Source organism: Octopus bimaculoides, chromosome 8 (assembly GCF_001194135.2).
Source record: "Octopus bimaculoides isolate UCB-OBI-ISO-001 chromosome 8, ASM119413v2, whole genome shotgun sequence".
Classification (NCBI taxonomy): Eukaryota; Metazoa; Mollusca; class Cephalopoda; order Octopoda; family Octopodidae; genus Octopus; species Octopus bimaculoides.
In genome coordinates, this window is record NC_068988.1 from 14,247,780 (window position 1) to 14,253,993 (window position 6,214).

Sequence of the window (6,214 nt, forward strand, 5' to 3'; positions counted from 1 at the left end):
TATATATATATATATATATATATATATATATATATATATATATGTGTGTGTGTGTGTGTGTGTGTCTATAAACTTATGTGTATGTATATATAAAATTATATGTATGTATGTATGTATGTATGTATGTATACATGTATCATCAGACATTTTTTTCCTTGAAAAAGGACAAGAAAATATCAGTAGGTGTTATTTAATAAAAAAAAAGAATGCTTTATATGAGTGACGTTTAATTTGTTTACTAAGTTTCTCCATTTTTCTCTCATGTCAAGTCAACTGAATAGTGATCAGAACAGCTTATTCACACATACATACATACATACATACATACATACATACATACATACATACAGACAGACAGACAGACAGACAGACAGGCAGACTGACATACATACACACACATACACACATAGATACATAACACGAAGGTGTTTGCACGTGTCTGTGTGTACCTACACATACATATAAATAGATAAATGTACACATATGCATGCGCATACACACATGCGTGCAAAATACTTGCGTGTATACTGTGAGGTTTGTAAGTAATTGTATATCTTCCTGGTTGGGTGAATGCCTGTTTGAAAGTAATTTGTTAATTTTGTTTGTATATATATATATATATATACAAAATATTTGGCACCACTTCAGTATCTTTTACAGCTAACTTCCCAATCCTAACCACTTCCCTCCCACTCTTACCGTCGAAGAACTATTTCCAACATTGGTGGTCAGCCTTGGGATAAAGTATCAGCCATCTGCTATTTCTTTTCCCTTATTTATTTATCTATATGTATATATTCCCCAAACTCTTTCGAGAAACATGCCCTCACTATAAAGACTACTATATATCTACTCTAGTGCTTCTACCATTCTGTCATTTCCTCAATCTTTAGTATAATAATTCCTACTCAATCATAAATCGTTCTTCATTCAGACATGGAAGTGGTAATTCTACAATTCCTTGCTAAGGATTACTATCGGACATTTTCCTTTGGAACTGCTGATTGACCTTACCTACAACTTTATAACTATAATATTTCTGCGATCGATCATGGAACTGTATAACGTATATCTATTTCAATCCGATTCTTCCTTTTTTTTTTTTTTGACAAATTGGAAAATACTAATATCCTCGATTGGGGATATTTCTTCGTTTTTATATTTTTCTGACTTCTCCCTCTCTGATGACGAAATATCTAGCTTATGGAATCCTTACTCAATATCACGATCCATATGCTTGGCTATTCTAGAAACAGATGTAAGGGATTCTCTCTGTTTATATTCTTTAGGTAAATTAAGTGTTTCTTTCGAGTGATGAGAAATATTTTACTTTTATTTTAATCTATATCCACCTGATAAATGATAAACTACCTCTATCCACCTGCGATAGGAATTCGCAACACTACATTTTTCAGTTGCAGTTCAAGCTGGAGTTTTAGTGGTAAATCAAACTGAGCACTCATAGTACATACCTATCACATTACTTCAGTTGATGAAAACTCCTTATATTATATTATATTACATTATATCATATTTATATATATTATTATATGCATGTATGCGTGCTGACGTTACTTAATGGTTGCGTATGCTTAAACGCGCTTCAATATTGTGTATGCGTAAACATACATCCTTGTCTGTGTTAAATAATTGCATTCCAGCTGTCGATTATTTCCTGTTGAGTCTTCCATAGATTTTACTTAAGTCGTATTCAAAAAACCAGTGTTGTTCTCTAGGAACAGAAATGACGTATTGGACACCTTCAGCAAGACAATGCTGTAACTATAATGCCGAAAATGGTTTTAAGAGTTGCGTGCAGAAACCGTCACGCGACAAACAGCGAAGAGAATGGTTAGAGAGGTAGAAGCAGAAATAAAATAAAATAAATAGAAATACGTTCTCAAGAGAAAAGATTTGAAAGAAAATTGTGTAAGAAAAGAAGTGTACGTCGATAGAAAAATAAAGTAGTTCCATTAGCGATTCGATCTTAAAGTCGATATATGTACATATAACATTTTGAAAATATATATGTGTAACAAGAAATAATATAACCATGAGATGGTGGATTAAGAAGGGGAGAAATAAAGAATTTGAAGGAAAATACAGAGGAAAAGAAGAAAATAATGAAAAGAGAAATGAAGTATAAGAGATGCACGTGTTATTTGTTTAAGAAAATAAGAGAACAATTAGAAAAACTCTATTCTAATGTAGGTAAAGGGTAACGGATATGAGATATTTTGGCGCAGCAGTTTTGGCACCGCTTGTTTGCCGTCACTGATTCGAAGCTCACTTATTTGACATCAGACGTTTTAATGTTTCTTTCGTTCTCCCCCTACTTCTCTCCTGGTTTATTCGTATCAGCATCTAGTTATGTTTGTATGTGTGTGTACTGTATCTCTCCCTCACTACCTTTTTTAAAAATTTTTCTAACTGTGTATGTATATTCCTGCACACACCTGCACGCGTGTGTATTCACTTCCAGTTCCAAAATAAATAGAAATATCCAGTGAGCCGTGCCAGATTTCCTCAGCGCCATATCTGAGGTGACCACTCGTCTCATTCTGCAAACGTACTTATTATCATAGCAATTAGGTCGTCGGATACAATTCGCTGCACAATTATTTCCGGTTCTCTCAAATCCGCGCTAGTCAAATTAGTCTTTCATTATTTAGAAATAAATAAAAAGTGAAGTTCATTTTCCTCGTTATCGAGTACATTGTCCCGAGAGAGGTGGACAGACGTGAGTCTGCTTATGGCATCATTTTCCCCCGGAGAACGGGAAAGGATTGAGACATGGACTGCTAATTTCTTGCTTCTGTGTCTTTTCCATTTTTATTTTGTTTTTTACTTTCTCGGTGGTCAATGAAAAAGATAGAAATTGCCTACTAACATTCAAAATACCTCAGCTATTTGCAGCAATCACGTAGAAATATGACTGCGAAACTCTCAACTGTTTGGAAAATTTCGCTTTGTGGAAAATTTCGCTTAAAATTCATGTGGACGAAGTAACTAAAAAATATTCTTTTCTACTCGAGGTACAAAGCCCGAAGTTTTTGAGGAGATTACATAGACAGTATTTTACGTAGGATATGGGCAATTCCCATGAGTACTATCCTTTGAATTTCTGGCATACTGGGGTTTCCTGGTATCTGAGCTAGGTAGGAATCAAGCCCTTTTGCTATCATTCCTAGGGCACCTATGACAACACAGGTATTGTTTTAGTCTTCAGGTTCCACATTTTGCTAATTTCTATTTCAAGGTCTTTATACTTGTCAGTTTTTGGTAGGTCTTGACAGATACATTTATATCGATTGGGACAATCATATCAATGAGAAGGCATGATTTTTGTCTGAAGTCTTCCAATATGACGTTTGGCCTATTTGCGTCTATCTTTCTGTCAGTGTGAATGGTGAAGTTCCAGAGGAGTGATCATTTTCAAGCACTGGAGGTGGTTTGTGTTCCCACCAATTCTTTTGTGGGACAGGTCCAGGTTTTTGAAAATTACCCAGTGAATATATTGTGCTGCTCTATCATGCCTGTTGAGATACTCTATAGGCGCAAGAAAACTGCACATGGAGACAACATGATCAATGGTCTCATTTTGTTGTTGACATACACGACATATTGGGGAGCAGCCGTTCTTTAATATGTTGGCCTGGTAGTTCTTTGTAGGTAGGTATTGATCTTGGGCTGCTATGATAAACCCTTCTGTTTCTGATGTTAAGCCAGAAGCCATTTATTATTATTATTATTATTATTATTATTATTATTATTATTATTATTATTATTATTATTATTATTGAGTGAGTAAGTGAGAGAGCAACGCATGCCTTCAAAGTGACACTGGGGTACAAATATACGAAACCCAATATACCCATCACGAATACCCGTCTGATAAGGGTACACCAGGTACACGCATAGTGTTTGTGTTGTATTGTATGTGTAATGCGAGTTGTGTTCTTCCGTTGGGTATCCGTCTTGTAGAATACAACTTGTAGGGGTAATTTATTTTATTGGGTATTTACTATATGGTGTATGCCTTATGTTTGTGGATTCTTTTATTTGAGTTATACTATTAAATTTATAGCATCTTGCATAGGATATGGGCTTTTTCTAGCAGGGCTATTTTTGGGATAGTGTGTAGTGTTGAGCTTTCCAGGTATAGCTTCTACGTTTTTGTTCATACTCGTTTTAATCATACGCAATGCTCCAACTATCATTATATCATCATCATCATCATCATCATCATCATTATTATTATTATCATTATTATTATTATTATTATTATTATTATTATTATTATTATTATTTTGATGTGTTGTTTGAAGACAGGAGAGGCATTTAGACTCGGAAATATTTTTCTTGAAATTTCTATTTTATCAGTCATTTTTTCGATAAACATTGTAAATTTCTTTTACAGCTACAACTTTCTTTACAACGGCTTAACGTTTGTTGTTTGCTTACGTCATTTGCCTGATTATGTTTTCTTTCTCTTTTGTAAATATATGCCAAAAGAAGCTGCATTGATTAGCATAGCAGGTGGTGACAGACTATAAAAGATACTAATGATAATATGTTTACAGAAACACAAGCGTAAATATGTCTGACCACGAAGTACGAAATTCTTAGTATATGTGTGCACCCGAGTGATCGTGTGGTTTAATGTATTTGTGAATTTTTATATATATATATATATATATATATATATATATATATATAAATAGATAGATAGATAGATAGATAGATTATACATACGTACATACTTACATATGCATGCATAATACGTACATACATACATATGTATATACATGTGTTCATATATACATGTGTGTGTCCCAGAATTGTTGATAACGAAGGTATGTTTCATTTATTGAAATACTATTGTATTTATCTAGAAAAGATTTTTTTTTCTTGTAAACGAAATTGTTTTCCAATATATGTTTAACACTCTGATGCCTATTGTACTGTATTGCTGACTGGCGTTCAATTTCTATAATACATTTCATAATTTAAGAATTTCTTACTCAAGTATGTTAAGTAAGAACACAGAATTAAGTACATCTAAAAACTACTTTAATTCATTTGAAATTAACTTTGGTTTCAATTTTTGGGGCACAAGCCCTGCATTTTCAGGTCACGTATTAAGTCTATTATATCGACCCCAGTGCTCAACTAGTACTTATTTTATCGACCTCGAAAAGATGAAAGGCAAAGTCGATCCCGGCGGAATTTGAACTCAGAACGTAAAGACGGACGAAATGCCGCTAAGCCTTTTTTCCTCGGCGTGCTAACGATTCTGCCAACACGCCGCCCTGTTTGAAGCTATTATTGAGAATAATAATATATTATCTTCTAATCTTTAGAATATTTAATTCTTGAAATATTTTGAAAAATGAGCAGACACTGGAGTGCCCGGGGAGTAAATAACCAGTGGGAATAAAATCATTCTTAAGGTATAAGGAACCTGTGTACACTGAGGATACTCAGACGTATTGGTTTCAAATTGTTACACACGGCCAGCAATTTCGGGCAGGTGATGAGCAGATTAGATCGATTCCAGTGTTCAATCGATGCTTATTTTATCGAATCCGGAAGGATGAAAGATAAAATCGACCCCGGCAAAATTTCAACTCAAAACGTAAGGACGGACGAAATACCGCTAAGCATTTCGTCCGGCGTGATAAAGATTCTACCAGGTTTCTTCCTTAAGACAGACATCAAATATCGTTCCTATAACAGACATAATTCTGTTTTACTTTTTTCTTTGTTTCAGTCATATAACTGCGGCCATGCAGGGGCACCGCCTTTAGTCGAACAGATCGACCCCAGGACTTATTCTTTGTAAGCCTAGTACTCATTCTATTGGTTGTCTTTTTCTTTATTGCCCACAAGGTGCTAAACATAGAGGGGACAAACAAGAACAAAGGAATTAAGTCGATTAGATCGACCCCAGTGCGTAACTCGTACTTAATTTATCGACTCCGAAAGGATGAAAGGCAAAGTCGACCTCGGCGGAATTTGAACTCAGAACGTAGCAGCAGACGAAATACCCATTTCTTTACTGCCCACAAGGGGCTACACACAGAGGGCACAAACAAGGACAGACAAACGGATTAAGTCGATTATATCGACCCCAGTGCGTAACTGGTACTTAATTTATCGACTCCGAAAGGATGAAAGGCAAAGTCGACCTCGGCGGAATTTGAACTCAGAA